The following is a 24,372-nucleotide window of genomic DNA, read 5'->3' on the forward strand; positions in this document are numbered from 1 at the left end:
TCATCCTCTTCTTGTTTTTCTTTTTTCTCCATTTCTCTTTTTCATATGTCTTCTTTTTTTCTTTTTCTTTCTCTTCCCTTTCTTCTGGTTGCTGTTCTTTTTCGCCGCTGTTGTCATTGCCACCGTCTATTTCTTCTTTCTCCTCGTCATCTTCGCCCACGTTTTCGACTTTTACGTAACGAGATTATCCTCATTATTTTTGCCATTAGTTTTATTGGTTTCTTGTTTCTGCTGTTCTAAGAAAGGAAAGGAAGGAAAGGAAAGGAAAGGAAAGGAAAGGAAAGGAAAGAAAATTAAATGAAACGAAAGGAAAGGAGATGAATGGAAAGTGAAGGAAAGAGGAAATAATACAAATGTGAGGAGCCAAAAAACATTGATAAAAAGAAAAGGGAGGCAGCAGGTAAATGGAATAGGCGTGTTTTTTTCATTTTCTTACCACATTGTCGCTTTGGCAATATTTTCTAACAGCAAAGAAGACAACTCAAGGACAAAAGAATAGAGAAACAAGAACCCTGTCCCTCCTCTTCCATAAAGCATTGCATGACTAAATAATCACTTCTGGAATCTCTGTACTGTGGCCGCGGTGGAGTTGGCAATACCAGTCCTCAGTAGGCGGGGTCGTTCACGAATGAGAGTGGCCGAGCATTCCAATAATTTCTAAGGAGACGAAACAGAGCGAGACACTATGTAATATGTAGGTGATGATTAACAATGCTGGACGGCGAAGGAGGTAGAAGAGAGGGAGGAGGTAGAAGAGGAGGAGGAGGTAGAAGAGGAGGAGGTAGAAGAGGAGGATTAGGATTAGGAGGAGGAGGACGGTAAGGTGGTGGTGGTGGCGGTGGAAGAGGAGATAGAGAAGGACGAAGATGATGTAGAAGTGAAGAAGGAAAAGGAAGGATAAAAGAGGAAGAGTACGGGGAAAGGAGGAGCAGGAGAAAAAGGAGGAGGAGGAGGAAGGAGAGAAGAAGCAGGAGTGAAACGAGCAGGAACATGAGGGTAACGAAGAGGAGGAAAAGCGGGAAGAAGAAGAAGGAGGAGGAAGAGAAGGAAGAGGAGGAGGAGTAAACAAGTGAAGGGAGAAGAAAAGAACGATAACAATGATGCGGGAAGGAAAAAGATGACAACAGTGCCGATTGCAGTGAAAGCTGATGAAAGAGAGAATGGGAAAAAAGGCCAAGAAGAAGAAGAATCACCTGTCAAAACTTTCTCCTTTTCATCAGCGGCGGAGGGAAAGACATACTCAGGAGGGAGGAGGAGGGACAGGGGAGGGAGGAGGAAGAGGAAGAGGAGGAGGAGGAGGAGGAGGAGGAGGAAGACGACACGGAGACAAACGATAGAGCGATAAGTTCAGAAACAGAGTAACAAAAGTGGTAAACAACGAACGCCCAGGACGAGGTGGCAAAATGTTGATAACTGTGACGAAGATAAGACATTATGACGAAATACATCTGACTGCATTGGTGTGTCTGTAAGAGAGAGAGAGATAGGGAAGTGGAAAGGGAAGAGAGGGAGTAAGGGAGGGTAAGAGAAGCAGCGAATAGAGGAGCAAAAGAAAAGGGAAATAAAAGAGAAGGGAATGGGAGATGATGTCGGTGAGTTGCAATTGGTGTATAGAGAAAAAATATGATGATGAGAGGATGTGGAGAAAAGTGGAAAAGAAGGAAAGGGAAGGAAAAGAAGGGAAAGGAACAGAAAGGAAAGGAAAGGAGCACAGAGGAAGAGGAAGGAAAGGAAAAGGAAAAGGAAAAGAAAAAAGAGGAAAACGAGGAAAGGAAAGGAAAGGAAACGAAAGGAGTGGAAAGGAAAAAGGAAAGAAGAGAAAAGTAAACGAAAAAAGGAAAGGAAAAGAAAGGAAAGGAAAGGAAAAACGGAAAGGAAAAAAAACAAGGAAACGAAAGGAAACGTAAGAAAACAAAACGAAACGAAAGGAAAGGAAAGGAAGGGAAAGATAAGGAGCAAAAAGGAAAGGAAAGGAAGGGAAAGACAGAAAAGGAGAGAAGAAAGGAAATTAAAGAAAAGGAAAGGAACACAAAGGAAAGGAGAGGAACAAAAAGGAAAGAAAAGTAACAATGAGAAAAGGAACAAAGGAAAGAAAAGGAACAGAAAGGAAAGGATAAAAGAAGAAAGGAAAGGAACAGAAAGAAAATCAAAGGAAAGGAAAGGAGAGGAAGCAACAGGAAAGGAAAGGAAAGGAAAGGAAAGGAAACGAAACGAATAAAGAAAAGGACAGGAAACGAAAGGAAGGAAAAGAATGGAAAGGAAAGGAACAAAAAGAAAAGAAAAGGAGAAAGGAAAAAAAGGAAACAAAATAAAAGGAACAGGAAATAAAGGAAAGAACAGAAAACGAGGAAAGAAAAAAAGGAAAGGACAGCGAAGGAGAGAGGAAATAAAACCTTTGTGAGTAGCCAAAAAAAACATTAATAAAAAGCAAAAAGTAGGGCAGCAAGTAAATGGAACAGACGTCATAATTAAAGCCGCCTCTGATGATAAAAAATGTCCTCTCCTCTTTCGTCCTTTTCCTGCCTTTTTTTTCTACACCTATTTTTTTTCACCTCTCGCCTTTTGTTGTGCGTATTTGCTCGTAAAGCAGATCAATTTTTTCCTCTTCTGTTCTTAATTCCTTGTAGCTCTTCGTTATGACTTTAATCTTCTTTTCATTTCTCTTTCAGTCATCATCTTTCTATTTTCTTTTTTCTTTGCCGTTTCTCTCTTTTCTAACCTTTTTCCTAACTATTTCCTTTTTCTCTTTCTTAGCATTTACTTTTCTTTATATGTTCTTTTCTCTCTCTCTCTCTCTCTTCTTTTCATTTCTCTTTCAGTTATCATCTTTCTATTTTCCTTTTCCTTGCCGTTTCTCTCTTTTTTCAACCTCTTTCCTACCTGTTTCCTTCTTCTCTTTCCCAACATTTATTTTCCTTACATTTTATCTTTTCCATCCTTCTCGTTACTTCTCCTTTTTTTCTTTCACTTCATTTCAGTTATCATCTTTCTATTTTCCTTTTCCTTGCCGTTTCTCTCTTTTTTCAACCTCTTTCCTACCTGTTTCCTTCTTCTCTTTCCCAACATTTATTTTCCTTACATTTTATCTTTTTCATGCTTCTCGTTACTCCTCCTTTTTTTCCTTCACTTCATTTCATTTATCATTTTTCTATTATCTTTTTCCTTGCCGTTTCTCTCTTTTTTTTTCAACCTCTTTCCTACCTGTTTCCTTTATCTCTTTCCTGACATTTATTTTCCTAACAGTTTCCCTTTTCCACGCTTTTCGTTAACCTTCTTCTCTTTCTCCCTCTTTTCGCACTATTCAATTTTCTTCCTGAGCAATCTGCCAATCTGTTATTTCACTTTTTTACATACTTTTTCTTTTCTTTTATCGTGAACCCATGTCAATCACTCCCATTTTGTATCTTCTAAGTAAATACCATCTTTTTTTTTCCCTTTCAGTCCACCCATTTCCTCTCTCAAGTAACTAACATGTCTTTCCATACTATATGATCAAGTACATTTCTTAATTTACCCTTCCCTCTTTTTCCTCCACCTTCTGTATAGCTTCTACTTTATCATACGTACTAAACCACTCTCTCTCTCTCTCTCATTCTTTGTTTTGTCGCTTTTTCTTCTTTTTCAGGTCACTTAATTTTCCCTTCTTTCTTTTTCCTCCATCTTCTGTATAGCTTCTACTTTATCATATGTACTAAACCACTCTCTCTCATTCTTTGTTTTGTCGTTTTTTCTTCTTTTTTCAGGTCACTCCTCTGTTCTACTTCTTACATAGCAAGTCTATTGTCTCTCTCCCACCAGTGATACTACTTCCTCTTTAACCACCTTACCTACCTCTCCACTTCTCTCCCTCTCTTGACCTGACAATTATTTCCTCCTACCTGCCAGTTTTCTCATATCAGCGACAATAAAGGTGATGTTCGCGACACACCTTGCTCAAACAAAGGACAGGTACGCATGCAGACACGCTGAAGGTAAAGTATTGCGACCAGAAATAGCTCGTTGATGTCCTAAAGGAGACGAGGTTCCGGAGAGCAATATTTAGTCAACGCCAGTGACAGATGAAGCGGCGTGATGTTACGGTCAATGGTATGGGAAGCGATCTGATACTATGAGTCGAGATAGGATTACAATTGGATCGGACCTGAATGGAACTGAAGGCTTCTATTGCATTAGCCTATACAGCCGTTATATCAATCGTCTCTCTCTCTCTCTCTCTCTCTCTCTCTCTCTCTCTCTCTCTCTCTCTCTCTTCCATCAATAATTAGGATGTAAGCGACAAACTCCTTGCAGAATCTCCTCTACCAATATCTTAACGACAAGGGTAAACTAAACATTCTTCAGCTACATGCAACAGGTACTAATGTGTTCTGCAGGTCAGGGAACAACACTCTGTATAACACAACAGAAGATCACTAATCATTGGAAGTCAAGGAGGCTTTCTGTTGCACACTCTTCCATGCTTCCACGCTTCCTCTTACATCACCCTGTTTACGCAAGGGTCTGCTTTTCCCGCGCCACCTTATATAAAAGTTATTTTGAATTACGTGTTTTTTTCTCCTCTCCGCAATATGTGTTGGGATGTTTGTCGAGTTGCGAGACAATCTTATCTTTTTTTCCGTCTACCTGTTTATCTTTCTATCTATGTTTGTCTCATTATTTCGCTTTAAGATGTGTATTATTTGTGTATTTACTATAATCTATTCACGTCTTCATTTTTTTCACTTTCATTGCCAGTTTAAAAAGTTATCGATACGACACACACACACACACACACACACACACACACACACACACACACACAGAGAGAGAGAGAGAGAGAGAGAGAGAGAGAGAGAGAGAGAGAGAGAGAGAGAGAGAGAGAGAGAGAGAGAGAGAGAGAGAGAGAGAGAGAAGTATATCAAAATCTTTATTCTTTTGATAGTGAAAAATAATGTGAAACGAACCTCCTCCCCCCCCTCCTCCTCCTCCTCCTGCTCCTCCTCTTCTTCTACTCACTCTATTTAGCTCTCTCTTGCAACAAAACACCTACACCACCATCATCTTCACCACCATCACCTCCACCACCACCTCCACCACCACCCTGCGCCCTCACTCTCGCCAGCACAATGCAACAACGTGCAACATTTTTCCAATAATTTCCTCTTCTTCGGAAAATGTGTGGACGATGCGAGGCTAATGTTTCGGGCTGGGGGGAGGGGGAAAGGGAGAGGAGGAAAGGGAGGCTTGAAGTGGCTCGTACCTTGTGGGGGGAATGGGAGTGCACGCGCGTGGCCCTTCAAGGTAGGTGATGGCGTCGGAGAGGGAGGGTGAGGGGAAGTGAATGGGAGAAGTGAAGAGGATGAGAGACAAGGATGGTACATAAAAAAGACGTAGGATTTCTGAAACCACTCTTAGTATATTATTGATTTTTTTTCTTTACAGCAGTGGAGGCAGCTCAAAAACAGCAACAAAACGGCCCGCTATACGAAGCTCCGACAAAATAGAAGAAGTAAAGAGGATGAGAGAGAAGGATGATACATAGAAAAGACGTAGATGAGCAGGATTTCTGGACCACCACTTCGCATTTTATTGATTTTCTTTTCGAGCAGTGGAGGCAGCTCAAGGGCACAACACAAAAAAAGCAACAAAAAATCCCGCTACACGTTGCTCCGACAAAAGAAAAAAAGAACGAGAGGCCGGAAGAGAGGTCAATTTCGGATGGAGAGGTGTTGATGCTCCCCTCTTGAAAGAAGGTATGGATTTACTCTATTCTCATTTAACGTGAATATGTAAGTTTCTCGAAGGATACCAACACCATTTGCTCGCTTAAATTTTCTTCCTTCTAGTAACAGTTTGTCAAAAAAGGATGATAGTTCGATATGTACCTTTGAAAATACACGAAGCTGATAGTCTATTACAGTTTTTGGTACTCACTTAGTACATCATTTATTTAAACTGTCATCATTTAACGTAAATTACTAGTTTCAAGAAGCCTATTAGCACTTCCTTTTTTTTATTTTATTTTTTTTTTTGCTTCATCAGTTTCTCAATAACATACCTTTATAAATACACGAAGCTAAAAATATATTACGATTTTTCATACTCTAAGGAACCCACTCAGCTTCTCATAAGATACCTTTAGAAATACGCGAAGCTGATAATATATTACGATTTTTGGTACTCCAAGGAACCCTCTCAAGGCCGGGTACTGTCTTCTGCAGGCGACGCGGAGGCGGCGGGGGGCGGGGCTAACGAGGCGGCCAGGTGTTCACGGCTGCGCGAGGCTCATTATCTCGCGGCGATGCGTCAGGTGGGGGCCGCCAGGTGGTATGCCGGCACTAATTACCTCCCTATCCTCCCTTATTCTCTCTCTCTCTCTCTCTCTCTCTCTCTCTCTCTCTCTCTCTCTCTCTCTCTCTCTCTCTCTCTCTCTCTCTCTCATCGTAACCAGCAACTGTTACAAATGTCTACACAATATCATTCGTTATCGCGCACCAAGCACTTCCCTTGACGCTAACACGGTGACGCAACACGGAAGATGACGCTACACGCTGCTTGCAATGATGGCGTTTGATATTATACTCATGTTACATAATTTCCACATAACATATTTCCAGCGTTGCATTACTTTGACTCCACTGGTAAACGTGTAGGTGGTTGACAGTAGACATGGTGGTTAACTATAGCCCGTGTTCTCAGACGCTTAAGGCTCACACAAAATATATATAAAGACAACGAAGGAGATTAGCCGGGATTTCATAAGTGTTTTTTCAAGTTCAAAGAGCAGGAGCACTGTCAAATTATCGCTTTTTTTTCAGTAAAGGAAGCAGCTCAAGGGCAATGAGAACAACTGAGAAAAGAAAAAAAAGAAAGCCCGCTAATCACTGCCCCTATAAAAGAGACTATAGAAGACATACGATATAAAAGAGGTCAATTTCGGGTGGAGAGAGAGAGAGAGAGAGAGAGAGAGAGAGAGAGAGAGAGAGAGAGAGAATAGATATATAGATAGATAAAGTTAGATTGATAGATAGACAGAGAGCCAGGTATATAGAGAAAGTTATATGTATAAATCTCATAAACCAACCCGTGAAAATATTAACACAACCTCTACGAAAATCTTCTCATATGTGGGTGTGTAAGCCCTGAAATGTTTGATATTATGAGCCTAGGATTGAGACGATGTTTGTTTGCACCATTTCAATACTATCAAGGTCAGCCTAAGCTCACACTTTGAAGAGAGCAGAGAAACATTGCAAAATAGGTTCCCTCTACTTTTAACAACCATATTTCATCGTGACTCAAGTTTCGTTCGAGATTTATGTCAAGCTTTGTACATATTAAGGTCAAGAAGTCTGTAATTCCTGTCAGTTCCTCGAAATTCTCTCTCTCTCTCTCTCTCTCTCTCTCTCTCTCTCTCTCTCTCTGTTATTATTTTTCGTATTTACGTTGTTCTTTCTCTTCCTTTCTTTTTGTCTTGCTCTTTTTCCTCCTCGGATTCCTCTCATTTATTCCAGTTGCTCTTCATCAACTCTCAGATTGCTCCTTCCCCTCTTATTCACTTCCCTTTCCCCGTTTCCTTTCTCATACGCTCCTGCCTTTCCTCTTTATATAGACTACCACCCATCTCTCTCTCTCTCTCTCTCTCTCTCTCTCTCTCTCTCTCTCTCTCTCTCTCTCTCTCTCTCTCTCTCTCTCTCTCACACACACACACACACACACACACACACACACACACACACACACTCATATCAGTAAAAAAAAAACTAGCACGCCATATTAATGTACCATGCACACACACACACGCACACACACACTCATCAGCAGCGAGCATACGGTTAATGTTACTTCGCGTTCGTACCCTTCGTATCTCAGCGACGGAAGATGGAAAGAAAGTAATGAAATCCTTTTCCATTACCTCCCATCCTATGTTCACGTCCCTTACATCATCCATTTTTATATCATTTCACCTTCAGGCAGTAGCGAAGGAAGCTGGTTGTGATGATGGTGGAGATGGAGGAAGGAGGAGGAGGAGGAGGGAGGACGGAAGGGAAAGAGAGAGAGAGGGGGAGAGGGGGAGCGAGAGGGAAAGGGGGGAAGGGGGTTGAGAGGTAGGGGGGGTTGCTCACATTGATTCATTTAGCTCAGGTGAGTACGTAACCTCATTACTTTTAAGGCTGTTTGCACCAGGTAAACTCATCTCCGGTAATAAGAACGAACATCTCTGAAAAATGGTTAGATATTAAAGGATCCCGGCGTGGGAGTAAAGGTGAGGTGGGGCGGCGGGGAGAGTGGGTGAGGGAGGGGAGGGGCGTGACGGAGGGTTTAATGGTGGGGAGAAGAGAGAGAGGGAGGGTCTTAGGGCAACAGGGGGACAGGAGGGGTAAATAGTGAGGAGAGAAGTGAAGGAGAGTCTTTGGTGGGAAGAGGAGGAGACTGAAGGAATGTCTAATGGAAGGAGAAGAGGAAGAAGGAGGGTCTTAGGGCAGAAGGGGGACAGGAGGGGCTAATGGCGGGGAGAGAAGTGAAGGAGGGTCTTTGGTGGGTAGAATAAGGAGGGTCTAATGGAGGTGGAAGAGGGAGAGGGAGGGTCTTAGGGCAGGAGAGGGGAAGTGGGATCTAACGTTGGGGAGAGAAGAGGGAAAGTGAAAGACGGTCTTACGCTGGGGAACAGAGGTGGAGAAGACTCTTATTGTGGGAAGAAGTGGGAAGGGGGTAAGGAAGGGTTTGACGGTGTGTAAAAAGGAGTGGTGAAGACGGGGCTAAAGTTAGAGTATATGGAAGAGCAAGGGGAGGACGTGATAAGCGGTTCACGTACTGAGGTGATACGAAGCTGTGTGGGGCGACTGGGGACACGAAGGAGGTCGTCAGAGATTCATACAGTAATAATGCTAGGACGGTGAGGGGGTCTAATCATGTAATGCGTCCTGATGGGTAACTGAAGCTGTTGAAAGGCGGTACAAAAACGGATATCCAGAGGGACGTTATCTATAACTATGTCTCAGTGGGGCAATCGACGAAGTTTTTGCACCGTGAACGTGAAAAACACATTTGAGAACCCGGCTAATCCTCTTTGTGGCCTTTGGATATATTTGTTGTGAGAGCCGAAAGCGTTTAGAACACAGGCCCTGCTCCCCGAACCCTGCCTCACGTTACCTTTGACGCAGTATTGACAAAGTGCTTTCGATATATTGCGGTCATCAACAAACACACAGACAAACACTCGGGAATCTATGATCTCCACCGCACTCATATTTATGCGTATAATATTGACTAGTGGGATCCAGTGCGGCTTACTGATAATTGTCGTAATAATATTCAATGCGTGAAAATTTTCAAATAGACAAAAAAACAGGGAGTTAATACAGACCAATAAGACCTTAAAACCTAATAACGGTGATGGGAGGTCTGGTGTGTGATATGAGGAGCTGAGGAAAACAAAAATGACAAGTTGGAAAGAATATCTGCGTGTGAGATGAATACAAAAAGTAGGAAGGGAGGATTTGGCTCTGCAGGAAAAAATATCGAGGCGCCAAAACCCTGAGTAAAGGCGTGAGAACGTGAGAACGACCTAGGTACCAAACATAACCTGAGAAAACTTATCCATTAGAGTCCAGTGTGATCGTGAGTTGCGCAGGAATGCTTTGCCTCACCGAACCTAACATAACCGGCAATGTATTGTGAAGGAATGTTATCTAAGAAAGACTTGCCTAACCAAACGTAACATGGCATAACACACCACAACCTGACAGCCAAAGTCCGGCATGAAGGGGTATTATGTAAGCACGGAAAGCTTGCCCTACGACTTAACCGAGACGCCACGACACCCATTGATCTCGCGGCACCTGTGTTTAAATAGAGGCATATTGTCTACGAACGATTTCCCTCATCTAACCTAACCTAACATAACATAAGTTGACCGCTAAAGTCCAGCATGAAGGCGCATTATATAACCACGATAAGCTTGCCCTACGACTCAACTAAGACGCCGGGACACCCATTGATCTCGGGGCACCTGTGTTTAAGTAGAGGCAGAAGCTAAATGCCAGTTACGTTACGAGCCATAAATATTGCAGGTAAGGAGGAAAAGTAGGCGAAAATTACGTTAAACCCCCGACCCGCCGTGAGCGATGCCTGTGTTCATGGGATGTAGATCACGCGGGAACCGAACCTTACACGACTTTCCTTTTTTCTCACGTCTTAAAAGAAATAAATATGCTGAAGGAGCGAGAGGAGGGTCAGCCGCCTGCATGCCAACGGGCCGTCTGGGAAAATTGGTCAGCTATGTAAGACGTAAAAAAAGAGACGCTATAACTTGGGCCGCGGGTAGACTCCCTTATCTGTGAGTGTGTGTGTGCGTGAGGAAGAGTGTGCGCCAGTTCTGCCAAATTATCGTACTCATCGCATTGCATTTTCAAAGTTTCTGACCAAAAAAAAAGAATGAAAACCATCAATATTTAACCGTTTTAACGATAACTTTAATTTTCTATCGTTATTTGTGTGGTTACGACGCTCTTGGAGCCTAAAAATGATATATGCAATGTTCAGAGTGCGACAATTTGGCAACGCTGGTGTACGCGTTAGAGCAGCTCCCTTTTAGTATACATATATCATAATAACTGATACACAATACAATATGAACCGCTAGATAGCAAATGTGTATCATCGTATTGGGGTTTCAAAAATCGGCGAAAGTCTATGGAAAAGCAAGTGTTAGCGGCGGACCTCGGTTGAGCGGGCCACCTTTACGGCCAAAGGTAACCAATTAATGAGGGACGAGGGCTTCAGGTGCTCCGGCCGGTACAGGTAAGGCCTTCCGAAGGGGATGTAGCAATTAATTATCAGTAAGCCGCACTGGATCCCACTAGTTAATATTATACGCCAATATATATGAGTGCGGTGGAGCTTATACATTCATGCGTGTTTGACCGTGTGTTTGTTCATGGCCACAATATATCGACAGCACTTCGTAAATACTGGGTCAAGGATAAGTTGAGGGGGGTTTGGGGGGCCGGTCTGGATGCATTCACGTGGTCTCTGTGGCACCGCTGGACCATGAACAGGACCTGATTTTTTTTTTCTCTGTCAATCTATTTTTGTGTCAAGGGTAACGTGAGGCAGGTTTTGGGAGCAAGTCTGGATACATTCACGTGATGCCTGCTTCACGGCTGGACCAAGAACGGGATTTTTTTTTTTTTTCGCTGTCAATCTGAGCTGCCGAGACTGATTCAACTGAGGACGTGGACAAAGTTTATTATTCTGTTTACCACAAGCCAAAATAATTCAATAAGGAAACATCGGTCTGAATGGAAAATGTGAAAATATGAAATTAACTGATCGAGGCAAAAATCTGATTAACAATTGGTAACAGTACAGATTCACGTGGATATCTAGTTTTTTTTCCACTTATCTCGTTAACTGTTTTTTTAAACGATCATATACTATTTTTTGTGCGGAACCTGATCCAAGTTCATGGTAAAATAGTTTTTTCACTGACAATAAAATACTTGATTCGTAGCCTTTGCAAATATGTGTTCACTCTGATCTTTTTTATGAGGAACGAAAGTATGGAAACAGTAACGAGTCGGTTTTTTTTTTTGCTATAATTTAACCCTGTTCACAACCTGCCAACTGTTTCACTTGATAATAATAATAACAATGTCTGTAATATCCCTTTGCTCGTGTAACCTCTCTCAAGGACCAACCGACACGCGAGCATTATTCAGCACCACACACCACATGCTTGCGAATCTGTATCACAAGATTTTACAATGTCTGACTCCAGAATGCAAGCTCCTTCCTGGAACACCGTGTACGATGAAACAATACTCACAACACAAAGGTATTAACGGAAACACCTCACACACACACACACACACACACACACACACACACACACACACACACGTACAAACACCAAGATTAGAGGGGAAACGAGACATGACGAGCAGGATGGGAAGGAGGAGGAGGATAGAAGGTGGAGATAAAGGAACGGGATGTGGGAAGGAGGGAAGGGCGGGAGGGAAAGAAGGAAGGAAGGAAGGAGAAAATGAAGAAAGGAAGGAAGGAAAAGAGGATAGAAGGAAGGAAAGGAGGAGGAAAGAAAGGATGACAGACAGAAAGAAAGGAAGGAAGGGGACATAGGCAGGAGGAAACCAAGAAAGAAAGGGACATCATGGAGGAAAGGAGGGATGAAGGGAACATGGAAGGGGGGAAGAGCGAGAGAGGACTTAGAAAGGAAGTAAGGATGGAAGGAAGGAAGGAAGAAAGGAAGGAAGAAAGGAAGGAAGAAAGGAAGGATGAAAGGAAGGAAAGAAGGATACATAGGAAGAAGGAAAGGAAAGAGGAAAGGGACATAGAAAGGAGAAAAGGGGGAGGGGAACGGGACAGAGGAAGGAGGGTGAGAGAGAGGGAGGTGAAGACAGGACAGTTAGTGCCGCAGGACCCAAGTCTCCCGCCACTAACAGCCTCGTTAGCCGCGCCCGCCGACTAACGAGCGGGCGGCACAAACTCCCTTGCCCCGCCCTGGTGAGTGAGCACAAGTTACACCAAGCAAGTTATGACGAGCAGTTCGGGCGAGGCGCTGCGGCGTGGCGGTGGAGGCGGTAGCGGTGGCGGTGACTCTGGGAATACTGGCGGAACGGTGGTGGTAATAGTGATGGATGGAGGCCGTAGGTAGTAGTCGAGGTGGTAATGCCTGGAGATTTATACTGGTGAGAGGAAGGGAGGGGAGTCGTGTTTAATTGTGAAGTGGTGTGATAGTGCGGTAAGTCGTTTATGGGGGAGGACGGAAATGATTGTGTTGTGACGTAGTGGTAGTGAATTTGATGGTGGTAGTGATGGTGGTGAGAAGAGTTGTGGTGGTGAAGGGAAATGGTGAGAGGAGTGAAGAGGTGGAATAGTCGTCTCGTCAGTAGGTGGAAGGCAGTCAGGTGGATGTGTTAGAAGGTCAGTGGTGGTATATGAAGCAGAAATGGTGAGGGAAGGGGGAATAGAGATAATATATGGAAGGATAATACTCTAAAGGGGATGAGGAGCAAGTACGTTTTCCTTATGCTAATGGTGATGGTGAAGGATGGTGAGGGGAGCTGCCGGGCTGGTGGAGTTGGAGATGGGTGGTGCTGGTGGTAGTGGTGGCGGTGATGGATGTTAGCGTTGGAAAGTGGAGGCACAATTGCGAGTGAGGCTGCAGATGTGTGCGTTCTGTATTATTAAGTTGTGGTTGTGTGGTTTACCAGTGGTGAGTAATAAATAGGTGGATGCAGCGTGATTGAGTATTGATTGGGTGGCGGTGGTAGTGTTGGGGGGGGGGGGGTATTGGGGGTAGGGGGATCGTGATGGTGGTGGTAGCAATACAAAAAGTGGTAATGGTAGTAAAATTAGAAGTTGTAGCAGTAGTAGCAGAAAAAAAAGTAAAGTAAAAGTAGTAGTAGAAGAAAAATAATGGCTGAAACAGTAGTAGTAGTAGTAGTAGTAGTAGTAGTAATTGTTGCAGTAATAGTAGTAGTAAAAAAGCTAGAAACGGGAGAGGCACATAGAGGCAGCACAGTTTGATCACAGAACGAGCGTAACTTAATAAAAAAACAGCCTCCGATAAAAGTCTAGCCCGAGGGAGGGAGGGAGAGAGAATATCCTCGTGCTCGTCTTTTCTCTATTTTAGCCTAATTCTGCTGAAGTGGCTCTTTCTTCCAAGCCTCTTCCTTCCTCCTCGCCAACCAGCCCGCCAGTCAGCCAGCCAGCGAGCCAGGCAGCCAACCAGCCAGCCAGCCAGTCAGCCTCCCGGATAGCCAACAATTCCTGCAGTACCATCATTTCAGTGCTCACAAATCCTCGTAGAGTGAAAAATATCTCCCACTTTCGGCGCGGGAACAATACTGCATTTCACGGCCGAGGGAGAGGAAAATCATTATATATTTCAAAGGTACGACGTGTTTTCCCATCCCGCCTTCCACCTTTTCTCCACCGTAAGTCATTTCCTAGGACGGACGGGCGTGGGCTTGGCGGTCACCTGTACGCCCTTCCCTGACGCCATTGCATGTTCTCCATAATTCTAATCCTCTTAATTTAGGCTAATCAGCTGTCCTTAGCGCAATTAGACTCGAGCTGGGATTGCCGTGAGGGGAGGGAGAGAACGTTGTGGGCCAGAGACAACCCCTGACAGTAATGGGGAACTGATGTGACCATGTGTGTATGTGTGTATCTCTCTCTCTCTCTCTCTCTCCACAACACTGAGCAATGTACGTAATTCAAAGTAAAAATTCTACCCAGCCATGTTCTAGTATATTTTCGTTTTGCCTCTCTCTCTCTCTCTCTCTCTCTGTTAATCCTCTCGATCCGACGCTAAGTCGCACCGTTAGCGCCTCAGATCAGTGTGTAACCTTATCGCATTACAAAGCTCGGGAGGCGGGGCAGGCGTAGGGATCAGACTGCTAAAGAAGAGCGATGGGAACGGAAAATAATAGAAGGACGGGTGAAGAGGAGTGCAAGGCAGATTTCCTTACCGCCCAGAGCCTGAAAACAACTACTTTCTGTAATCTTCCATCTATCTAAAGCACTAGCGCGATCATTTATAAACAATGTATTCAGTAATAGTGCAAGTGTTTAAAAGAACAAAGCAGCAAAGTGAGACATCCTGACAACTTATACAACACACACACACACACACACACACACACACACACACACACACACACACACACACACACACACACACACACACACCATTATAGTTAAGTGCCTACGATTCTCTGCCAATTGCCGTGAGCACAAAGCCATCCATGCGTCTCCTTCTTTATCTGTGTCTTCAACGGGATCATAAGGTTTTTTGACGTTACTCTTGCCTCTCCATCCACCACGATCTCTCTGACCCTGACTCTCTTCGCCCAGTTCGTCATCATTCACCCGAGCAGAAGTTGTTCCTTATGTAGTTTACCTTCTCGTCCTCCTTTCTCTCTAAACTGCTTTTTTTTCCTGTCATACCTTTTCCTCTTCTTCCTACTTTTACCTTATCTATCTTCCTCCTTTCGTTTTCTTCCTCATCCTCCTCTTTGTCTCCAGTCCTATCTTTCTCCTCCTCCTTCTCATATCATTTTTCTTCTTCTCCTCCTCCTCCTCCTCCTACCTTGACCAGATCAAAAGGACCTTGACCAGATCATCCAGTGGTCCAAAAAGTTCAACGTTGACAAATGCAAAGTCAAGCACTTTGGTTCCAGAAACAGTAACCATACATACAACATGCGTGGAAATCCTCCGCAGGTCGTGCAGAAGGAATCGGATCTTGAAGTCACTATCAGCAGTGACCTAAGCAAAACACTGTGAAAAAGCATATAAGAAAGCCAACACTATGCCCGGGTTTATATCAAGAAACTTCGATATAAGACGCCGGAAGTAATGTTGTACTTATATAACATAATATAGTATAATTAGGTCCCCTTATTACAGAAAAGACACTGAATTATTTGAAAGAATCCAGCGACGCGCTACGAAGATGAATCCACCCTTGAGAGCCCTGCCGTATGAAGAACGACTCAGGCGACTTAACCTTTTCACGCTGGAAAAGACGCCTACGAGGGGATACGATTCAGGTCTTCATGTACCTACGGAACTTCAGTAACGGCGACCACTCCTAGCTCTTTGAGCTACAGACCAACTCAAGAACTAGAAACAACGGCCTGCCCATTCAAGCGAAGCGATGCAACACAGACATTGGTATAGGAGTTTCTTCTCTAACCGACTCATACGCCATTGGAACGACCTCCCTGCTGAAGTAGTAAGTGCAGAAACCATCAATTCCTTCAAAAATCGCATCGACCGTCACTTCGTGACAACAGGAGTAAACTGAAAATACGCACCGATATGCCTTGAACTGCTCTGCAGGCACCAAGTGACTGTCAGGCAGATCACGGCTCTACAACAGGCAACCTCGTAATGAGTCAGTAGGCTTTCTGTTGCCTGTCATTCCATGTTTCCATGTTTCCTGGACGCGCCGTAAACAACGCCTCCACAAGTTAGTGCAACGCGAGCCTAACTTCGCCAAACGCGGCGCGACACTCCAGCTTCCATGCAACAGATCTCTCGAGTTTTGCAATGCGACGCGACTTTTAGGAGCAATTTTAGTCGCAGCAATTCCCCGACGGACTTTTCCCAAGCGGGAGTGAGTTAAGATTATCCAGGTATGAAAATTAAGAACCTTGAAACTTCTGGCGCTCTCCCTCCCTCGTATGCATGCAGTTTTCACGGCGATAGTGAAAGAGGATGGTTATGTGTGCTGGGGGTGACGGAGGGGGAAGGGGCGTGGTTGTGTGTGGGATTGGGAGAGGATGCGTGTGTGTGGGGAGTTGCGTGTGTGTGTGTGTGTGTGTTCTATAGTAACTTTTTTTTAATATATTTTTGTTTCTCGTATTCATGACATTATTTTTTGCAGTAACGGAAGCAGCTCAAAGGCAAAAATAAAATGGAAAACAAAAATGCCCCGCTAAACTCTGTTCCGCAAAAAGAAAACAAAATTGAACCAGCTTGATAATTCCCATTGTAAATTTTAAGCTATATACATTTAGAGAAACTACCTTCAGCTTCGTGTAATGTTGTACTACTTTTTCTTAGATTATTTTTTCCTAGTGTTATTTGATGCCTGGCCTCCCGTGTAAGCTCTGAAATTATATTATTGTCTTTTTTAACACTTTTGCTTGCTCTCCATCCTCTTCCCTTTTCGGCTTTCTCTAAACTCGGTACTAAAATTTTTCATCCTCTTTCCTTTTAGTCTTTTCCGAAACTTTTTCTCATACGTTTTCGACAATCTCCTAGCTCCTCCTCCTCCTCCTCCTCCTCCTCTTCCCCTCCTCCTTCACTTTAGTCCTATGAGTTTTTTCTTCTTTCTTTTCCCTCCATCAGATTTCTTTCAGGTTCTCCTCCCCAGTCTCTTATAGCAGGGTTTTTAGCCACATTTTTAGCACCCTTTCTTTTCTGGTATTCTCAAAAGTGACTTCTGCCTCAAAAATTTACTTCAAATCCGCACTGCTTTTAAACTGAATTCTCTCTCTCTCTCTCTCTCTCTCTCTCTCTCTCTCTCTCTCTCTCTCTCTCTCTCTCTCTCTCTCTCTCTCTCTAATGGATCCAAAATGAGGTTTGTCGCTACGAGCACCGACATGAAGTCCTAAAAAAAAAAAAGCCTGACGGAGGAAACGGAAGCGAAAAAGATAAGAGAGACTGTGTTATTTTAGCGTTAATGGCGCAGCTTGTTTTAATGTAACATGTTTTTCCTCCTTCCATGAAATTATTTGACTCAATCTAGGTCAAGTGTGTGCATGTGTGTGTGCGTGCGTGTGTATGTGTAAGGGGGTGCATAACTTTTAAATTTAACTATCAACGCAATAGAAATAATCTGCTGTTAATTGGCAAACTTTATTGACCAAACAAGTGTTACAGAATCTCGAGCGAATATCCAATAAATATTTACCCTTTCCTTGAATCATTAGGATCCAACAGCCGATCGTGCAATCCTTCTGTCTGAACAGGGATTTCCCTTGGCACACTTAAACACATTAATTATTTTTTCCGCCTAATTAAGACATCCAACCGCCTGCTGAGAAGTAATACACGTGTCGCTGTGAAATCTAAGCCTAACAGTTACACACCTTAGTTACATAAGGCTGTATTACTTCCAAACATGCCGGGGCCTCATTCCATGCATTGAACAAGGCTAGCGTAAAAGTTGCCGGGACTTGTATGAACACTTTTACTACTAGTAACCTTCGAAAATAAACGCATTGAAAACTAGAACCGTTTGCGAATGCTGGCCTTCATGTTAATTAATCGCTCGAATGCATCACGAACTCACATAAGCAGCTGACCACGTGAACGCTTTATCAATATACGGAAATAATCGATATTCATCAGTTCTCCACCTTAACTGCTATGACTTCATTATCATCATCTTTATCTTTCATCAGTTTTCCAGTCAACAACCTTTAGTTACTGTGTGACTCTGAATGCATGCTCGCACACACACTCACACACAAAATTTACAGAACAATTTTGTCAAGACTTGCTCACTAAGGGAAGATACTAATAAGCGATTCTGCTACCTGTACGGTGTTCCGGTTAAGGTGATGAACACACACTAAATAATATAGATAATTTAATAGGGATAATACTTCACGGTACTTGAGATGCCATCTAAGCAGAAATACCATCCACTGTATCTGATACACAGTTACTGGGACAAGATCAGTTGAGAAATTTTGACGTTTCTGTCCATCTTCCCCCTCACACCCTGCCGTCCCGCCGCGCCAATCTCGCCTGCCCTCCTCCCTTCCCCTTCCCATCGCAGCGCCGCCCGCCTCCTCCCTGCCCCGGACTGCTCAGTATTCCGGGCGGGACGTACCGAGGCCAAACAGCGTGGGCAGAAGGAGAATGGAGGTGGCGGGAGGAGAATGGCGGTGGCGGGAGGAGGCCGATGTGTCGCAGGAATTAGGTTAGTGTAGGCTACGCTCGCAGACCTTTAAACAACACATGATGTTCAACGTGAGGCCAATGGGCGCCGCTTCTCAGTAGTGCTGTCTGTTTTCTGCGATCTGCCTCAAAGTGCCGGCAGGCTTTCACAAACGGCGCTACACTTTAGTGACGGCGGACGGATTTATTTTTATTTTTATAATTGCACAGTTATTTATATTCCTGCATGACCCATGCGGCCCCAATACTCCCCAAGACAGACCCAATTGACGGGCAGCATGTGGGCGCTCAGTGGCCACTCGGCGATGATTGCAAACTACTGGCAGGCAGCGCAGGACCTTGAACTGGAGAACCCGTGTTCGCCCCCACTGTGCCAGGCCACTCCGCCACCTCCTCCCTTTATTCAGCCATCTACACTGAGTGGTAAGAGCACCAGTAGCAGCAGCAAGTATCAACAGAAATATAACGAGAATTAATGAGTAACTTGTGTTTCCATTACTACTGTTATTGACAGCACAGTTATGAATAACTAAAAAAAAAATATTTGGTTAAGATAACAATCCCATTCTCCTGTAACAATTCATCGCGGCGCCTCTGCTGGGCAGATTGTGTTGCAAGACAAAATATATCTAAATCAACAACACGATATTGTAAAGCGCTTTGGACTGTGTAGCGCCGCACTTCAATATTTACATGAACAAATACTTCAGGAAAAACTACGTGCTGATGCAAATGGATATAACTCTATCAACTCAATTTCCTTTCACTTGAATACTTCTGCGAGATTTCCCCGACACAGAAATAGAGACGCGTTGTTCCCGTGCTAAGTGCATCCATAAAAACTGAGGGAGTGATTGCTGCTCGCGGCACGCTTCTTACAGGGGAGCCCTGACAATTAAGGAGTCATTAAAGTAACAACTTAATGTCTTAAATGGTTTGTTTTAGTTGATCGTAAAACGCAATAACAGGTCTCATAACAGCGTACCAAGAGTATAATTAACGAAAAAAAACTGTTTTACATCGTTGTTAAGTTACGTAAACGGACGTCTTTGCCACCCAACCTTGGCAAACGATTTGTTTTCTCAAGATTTTTTTGTCTGTTATCCACTCCGGTGTGCTTGCTGGGAGTCAGGTGAAGGCAAAGTACAACACATTTTCGATGAACTTGTATCCTAGGCTGCTTTACGGCCCTTACTGACGGCAGCTACACATACCCGAGAAGAAAAAAAATCTGAAGAACTTGAGTGACTGGTATGCAGCGTAGAAAAAATGTTAATAAGGGAAACAAAGATTACTAGCTTTGAAAATTATTCTTGTACCGGCTACATTTATTTTCTTCTGTTTCTCAGAATAATTAGAGTTTTAGCACAATTAGCAAATTTAATGTCTGAGTAACCTGTCCCTAGATAGACACATCATTAGCACACGGCGACAAGTTTACCCTCCGCGGGTATAATAATGATGCACGTGTCTGTAATGCCGAACAAATCACGGATCGTTACGCCCACGTCGGCTCGCGAATGGCTGGCCCCGGAAAAGTAATTTTCCCGGAGTGGCTCCCATTCCCCGCTGATGTACTGCCTTATCACGGCCGTTAGCGCTGCCGGGAGTGGCCGAAACACCTTCATCGCCGGGGTGGTAATGTTACTTATTATATCCATGAATAACTTTCCCTTGACATCTACCGCAGCTTTATACTCCATGGGTGTTGAATTATTTAGATAACACCGTTTTTTACTGTTTTAGAACAAACATAAAACTGGAGGAAGAACTTATAATGAGCACACGCATGAAGAGAATTACACCATTGTAGCCATTAGCTCGGAAAGAGATTCACTTAACGCTACAGATTTAAGGTGAATTGAAAAAGATAATCCGGGACGGAGCAAGGTACGGCGACGACACTACTCTGAGCTCGGTGCCTCTCCACCCTCTCCTTCCCTTGCTTCCCTCCGTACGCTCCTTGACAATGGGAGATATCCTGCTAACAATTTTACGCTACATCAAATATATTAGCGATAGATCCCGCAAACAAAAGCTCCATGGTGGCCACTTACGCGAGCACTTTAACAGTAATCAATAGTTTGTGGGCCCCGATAATTTGAAGCTAATCTCATCCCATCCCACGCCCTTTGAAATTAGCTTTACTGTTACAATAAATAGTCTCATATATATTGAAATATCCTGTAAGACAAAAAAATAAACCTGGATATGAATAAAACTAAGTAGAATAAAGCTAAACATTGGGATAGAGTAAACGGAACGGTCTTAGGTAACAGAGAGTAGATATAAAACACAAGAGGAATAAACCATCACGTCGCAGGCATAAAAAGTCGTCAGGTAGAGAGTGAAGAGTGGAAGTTAGGGCGGCGGTCGTAAGAAGCAGGACCCAGCATGGACTAGGGTGGCGGCTAAACACCCTTCTTCTGCCGCAGAGGCCAATCGGAGCTCTCGGGGGAAATTAAGAAAGTGTGAAGGGAAGGAAAGAATCATAAGGAAAAACTGTCCGAGAGAGAGAGAGAGAGAGAGAGAGAGAGAGAGAGAGAGAGAGAGAGAGAGAGAGAGAGAGAGAGAGAGAGAGATGAATGAAATGGGTGGTAAAAGGGAAGGGTATGGGTGAGGAAGGAAAGGGAAGGAGAACAAAAGGAAAAAAAAAGAAGGATAAGGAGAGAGAAAGGTGCTGGAGGAGAGGAATAAATAAGGTAAGAAGGAGAAGGTATGGAGTATGAGAGAGAGAGAGAGAGAGAGAGAGAGAGAGAGAGAGAGAGAGAGAGAGAGAGAGAGAGAGAGAGAGAGAGAGAGAGAGAGAGAGAGAAAGGATCCCGTGGTAGCCCAATTTCGGGAGTCAGCATCAAAATGAGTCAAGTGAGAAATAAGTTGGTCTTCATCTTTGTCAGTGTCCTCTCGAGTCGCCACGATTTTTGGAGGTAGACTTTTTCCTTTCATCTTATTTTCCAACGCTAACCGCCGCGCCGCGTCCCTCTCCGTGTCAAGTTTTCGCTGCTCGGAGCTTCGACGCTTCGGATAGATTATTTTCGGAGCTTCGGAATAAATCACACGCTTTTTGTTTTTTATTACTCAATTATTATCATTATCATAAGTAGCATTGGTATCATTATCACTATTATTGTTATTACTATTACGATCATGGTTATATTGTCACTAATGGGTCTTTCTCCTTTACATTTTGTCCTAACCTTTCTTCCAGACCACGAAGCCGCCTTTCAAGACTACTGAAGCACTTGACAACTATTCAGCAACAGCATTTTCCACAACAGCCAGATCGTGACACTTAGCTAACCCTGTTGATAGATAACTGACAACAGCCTGATGAATAAACTCGTGTCAGCACCTGTCTCCCACTCGTAAACGTTCCACTAACTTTTAACCACATCGACTGTACTACGCTTTTTTCTTTGTTTCTTTTTGTATCTCATGACGTTCTTTGCCTATCGGTAGTAACATTATCTAATATCCTCTAAATCATGCCGTACACACCCATTCACATTGCCGGATAGCATTTTATTAATCAACACCAAATAGAAGGAAAATTAAATTATCAGGACAAAAAAAATTAATTCTCTCTCTCTCTCTCTCTCTCTCTCTCTCTCTCTCTCTCCATGGCCCTGACCATTAACGGCGCTAGTAAGGCTGCGTTATGTATTCCAATTAACCATGAAATCCTCTCATGTTCCTTCAGAGTGCTTCGGTGTGTGTGTGTGTGTGTGTGTGTGTGTGTGGTAGGAGTACATGTAATCAATGGCTTGTATCTGATCAGTTAATTGTATCAGCCATCCTCTTACGCCTTTTTACGCCTACATACACGATCCCTTCAACGTCTACACACACACACACACACACACACACACACACACACACACACACACACACACACACACTGCATTTTAAATTAAGCAGTATATTTTACAGTTTAGCAATTACACTCCGGCGTTTGATGCTGTAAACTCGATAAAACAGAAGCATGGAGAACGCAAGTTTCGTTAGGACTATAAAGTTACCTTAATGAAAATTCTAACAGATTAAAAAGCCAAACTAATATTGTACAAAAAAAAACAGTAGTAAAAGTAATAATAGAAGTAGTAGTAGTAGTAGTAGTAGTAGTAAGAGTTAAGTCGTTATTTTAGCAAAGGTATGAGTTCATTGTTACTAATTAAGATTGCATAGGAAGAAATTGACGACCGGTCTTTGTCAAACTAACCAAAGAATTCGATTATAAAACACTTGACGGATGGAGTTGTGAAATTAAAGTCATTATTCATAAAGCTGTTCTGAGAGTCTGCATCATAAACGAGGACGAAGAGGAGGAGGAGGAGGAGGAGGAGGAGGAAGAGGAGGAGGAGGAGGAGGAGGAGGAAGAAGAATAGAAGGAGGAGGTGGAGAATAAACAGTTAAAAATGACGGTCAAAATTCGAAAAAAAGTAATAATAAAGGAAGCATCAACAATCAAAATGGTTCCCATCATTCGTGCATAAAGTTTTTTTTTCGAGGCAATCAATAAACATCCGAGTTATTCATCACTAAATAAAAGGTTTCTCTCGACAAGGTAATTTGTGTAGCTAATTAAAATGCGACATGGAAATGAGCGATGACATGTAAATAACGTGTGTGTGTGTGTGTGTGTGTGTGTGTGTGTGTGTGTGTGTGTGTGTGTGTGTGTGTGTGTGTGTGTGAATTGGACATTGGAAGACAATAGTTTTGAAAAAGCCTAAAACTATACGAATGCAAAATAATTATTTATCTGTATAGCAACTCGTCTATTGATTTCATAAAAGACAAAATCACACACACACACACACACACACACACACACACGATTCGCTGCATTTCCTATTCTCGTGCTGTCGACGGATTTCAGGGCAAAGAAACCTTCACGACACCTCGCCCAACATCCGCCTTGAATCTTTCACGGGTCACTAAAATATTCAAGTCTAGTCGATAGGAAAATGTCAAGCTTCTAAAATACCAAGCTCCTCTTCACTAATTACGCCCGCTGCGGCAGAGTTCTGACGTAAAGATATTAATTAGTCAAAGGTCAGAGTTCTTAGGCGCTGCCTTCTCTTACATCAATCATTTCTAAAAGCCTAAAAAGAAGTTAAACGCGTCCCTGTGAGTGCTTCTTTACGTTTATGGTGCAGAAGCTTTGTCAAACTACCACCAGGGTCATAAAATTGCCCATGGAAACGCCCACAAGTCCTACGAAATCCTTGTTAAATGTATTTGCTTGAGAGCCGAAAGGTTTAAGAATATGACCCAAAGGAATTTTTATGGGGGGAAGATTTACAGAGAAGGGGAGTCACTGACCTTGCTTGCTCCATAGACGTTACGGGCAGGTGACACCTTGCCTCCCTCAATACTTCATAGTATGTACACGCCAAATCCGGGCGGCGGCGACATCACAAGAACCGTGCCCGTGTGTGGAGACTCTTACCTGGAAATTGAAGAAGTCTGTTAACATTATACTCGAGCCTTTCCTCAAAACATATCAATAATAAGAAAAATAAGGAGACAGTGAATAATAAATGCTCTACCTAATTATATACTGTATAGCTCTCTCCTTAATGACTTGACCTCACCATAAAGCAAATACCGTACTCGAACTCACCAGTGTACACTTCCAAGCTGCCAACGGTAACCTTGCACTACATATTATCACACAAGGCATGTAACCACAAATGAACGAGCCAGCCGGCCTGTCAGACTGGGCGCATGTGCTACCCTCTGCCGGCCCCGCACCGTTGCCATGGTTACGTGTCAAAGAAAACGTCATGCATTTTATGGATGACAATTGTAAAAACGCAAAAGTTTCAACTCAATCTCGATAATTTTAAAAAGGCAGAAAGGATAAATACCAAGCATACAATGTAATCTTATGAACGTGGATGAGTGGAGGTTACAGAAGAGATACAGTAGTCTGACTGATATGTT

The 24,372-nt window shown here is 43.3% G+C and overlaps 1 long non-coding RNA gene across 1 annotated transcript in view; it reads right to left on the reverse strand.

Annotated features, from left to right (window-relative positions):
- LOC127004303 (uncharacterized) overlaps positions 1-24,166 on the reverse strand; it is a 37,902-nt gene extending 13,736 nt beyond the window's left edge. Inside the window, exons 1-2 of the long non-coding RNA XR_007757745.1 lie at positions 24,050-24,166; positions 23,749-23,875 (exon numbers count right to left, since the gene is read on the reverse strand). This is a non-coding gene — a long non-coding RNA (uncharacterized LOC127004303). The remainder of the gene's footprint in view (positions 1-23,748; positions 23,876-24,049) is intronic.
- Between the last annotated feature and the right edge of the window lie 206 nt (positions 24,167-24,372).

The sequence above is a fragment of the Eriocheir sinensis genome, chromosome 27 (assembly GCF_024679095.1).
Source record: "Eriocheir sinensis breed Jianghai 21 chromosome 27, ASM2467909v1, whole genome shotgun sequence".
Classification (NCBI taxonomy): domain Eukaryota; kingdom Metazoa; phylum Arthropoda; class Malacostraca; order Decapoda; family Varunidae; genus Eriocheir; species Eriocheir sinensis.